At 35.9% G+C, this 2,406-nt stretch overlaps 1 pseudogene; it reads left to right on the forward strand.

The window, feature by feature from the left end:
• Window positions 1-691: 691 nt before the first annotated feature.
• On the forward strand, window positions 692-1,274 carry LOC111153421 (annotated as a pseudogene).
• The last annotated feature ends 1,132 nt before the right edge of the window (window positions 1,275-2,406 follow it).

The raw sequence follows: 2,406 nt of genomic DNA on the forward strand, positions 1-2,406 counted from the left end.
AGACCTGGATGAACAGATCTTTAGCAAAGAAAGGAAAATCCTACATAGGATACACAAATGGAGAAATCGTCTGATGGAGTAAAGTTAAGTCTTTCCAAATTTAAACACATGGAGAACCTTAGTCCTATGTCAGATTTTTCTTAAATGTATGTATATTCAAATTAACTGTTTGTAAGACTATTTTAGTGATTCTTGTTTATACTTTTTATATATAAAAATGATGAATGTGTTCAGCAAACATTCAAGTAGTACACTCTAATTCCTTAAACAGATGAAGGGAATTGAAAGTTAGTCCACTCTTAGAAAATTATGTCTCCCTGTGTAAAACATCAGTTCCATAGAAAACAATATCATAGAGGACAGCTGTGTTTCAGTTACTGTGTAATAACCAAGATCTCTGAGAAGGTACAGTTAACAAATCAAAATTAAGGGTAAAACCATGGAATAGAGTGACTGACACCAAACAGAGGAAAAGACCTTTGAAACTGAGTGAATGTGACCTTGGATGGATTATCTGTTTACATGGTTGTCGAAGGAAAGGATGATGGTTAGAAAAATAAGAAAAGATGAGTAACTGGTGGTCCCAGGTTGTTGGGCAGGGGGATGGTGGTGCTGCTGGGCTATATGCTGTGAGGGAGGGTTGAAGCCTTCTGCTGCCAGAGGAACCCCTTGGCCACAGTAAGCATTAATAATGTATTTCTTCTGTGAGTGGATCAACAGTGTCCTCCAATTCCTAGGACTCTATAAGAAATACGGAAAACTTGTATTCTTGGGTTTGGACGATGCAGGCAAAACCACTCTTCTACACATGCTCAACAGTGACTGGATTGGGCCAATATGTTTCAACATTAGATCCAATATCAGAACAGGTGACAATTGCTGGAAAGACTTTTATAACTTTTGATCTTGGCAGGCATGAGCAAGCAAGTCAGGTTTGGAAAAATTATCTCCCAACAATCAGTAGGATTGTCTTTCTGGTGGATTGTGCAGATCATCCTCACCTCATGGAAACCACACTTGAGCTAAATGCTTTAATGACTAATGAAACAATACCAATGTGCCAATCCTTATCTTGGATAACAAAAGCAACAGAACAGGTGCAATCAGTGAAGAAAAGCTCCGTGAGATATTTAGGCTTTTTGGATAGACCATAGGAAGGGTATTGTGACCCGGAAGGAGTTGACTCCCTGCCCCATGGAAGTGTTACTTGCAGAGTGCTCAAGAGGCAAGGCTATGACAAGGGCTTCCACTGGCTTTCCCAGTAAATTGATTGATGTTTGGACAGTGAAAGTAAAAGAGTTTTACTTCTCTGGACTGACCCTAAAAAAAAATTAAAATTAAAAAAAAGCAATGAAAAAGAAAAAAAGAGGAAAAAATAAGAAAAGAAAGGAAGACTATGAAAAATAAGTTAAAATTGTGAAATAATGAGGGAAATTACCTGGGATTAATAAGTGACAGGAATGCAGATTTTAACCTCTGTTGTACAACCACAATTTCCAAAGATTTTATTGTTATTATTATTATTAGATATTGTTATTGAAACAAAACTTATGCATACTAGAATTATTTTACAACAGCTTTTTCATTCTCAGGTTCTCTGACTCATTTCTGGTTGATTAATTTTACCTTCTCTTAGATTTTTTAGATTTTGTCTATTTTTTAAAAGTATCTATAAAAAATTGAATTATAGATAGGCAGTTATTTTCTTTCAGATCATTAGAAATAATTTTTTTGATCTAAATTCTTGTTACCATGGTTGCTGTGGAAAGTTAATAGTCAATTTAATTCTTCCTCCTACAGAGAGTAATCAACCTTCTTTCCCCACACCCACCTATTTCCATTCCACTAGCTGTTGTATTCTGGAGTTTTATTATGATGTGTCTAAGAATGAATTTATTTTTATTTATTCCACTTCGGATTTGCTGGCTTCTTAGAATTAAGAGCTTGTCTCTTCCATCAATTTTAGAAAATCCTCAGACATTGTCTTTATAAAAGACATTCTGGCTCCAACCTGCCTCTTGACTTATGGAGTTCCAATTAAATATTTGTTAGATCCTTCTACCCTCTATAACTCTTTTTTTTCTTTTTTAAGATATTTTTATTCATTTGAGAGAGAGAGAGAGAGCACACGCATGAGAGCACAATCAGGGTGGAGGGTAGATGGAGAAGAAGAAGCAGCGCAGAGCAGGGAGCCTGATTCAGGGCTTGATCTCAGAACCCTGGAATCATGACTTGAGCTGAAGGCAGACACTTAACCAACTGAGCCACCCAGGCCCCCCAACTCTCTATAACTCTTAATCAGCTTTTTGTATTTTATGTTTTTATGTTCTTTCATACTGCAATGTGACAATATTTACTTTTCAAATTTTTTCTCTCTAGCTGAATTTAATTTGCTGTTAAAATCAT

Source organism: Enhydra lutris, unplaced genomic scaffold, assembly GCF_002288905.1.
Source record: "Enhydra lutris kenyoni isolate GAN:26980312 unplaced genomic scaffold, ASM228890v2 scaffoldscaffold32, whole genome shotgun sequence".
In the NCBI taxonomy this organism is placed as follows: Eukaryota; Metazoa; Chordata; class Mammalia; order Carnivora; family Mustelidae; genus Enhydra; species Enhydra lutris.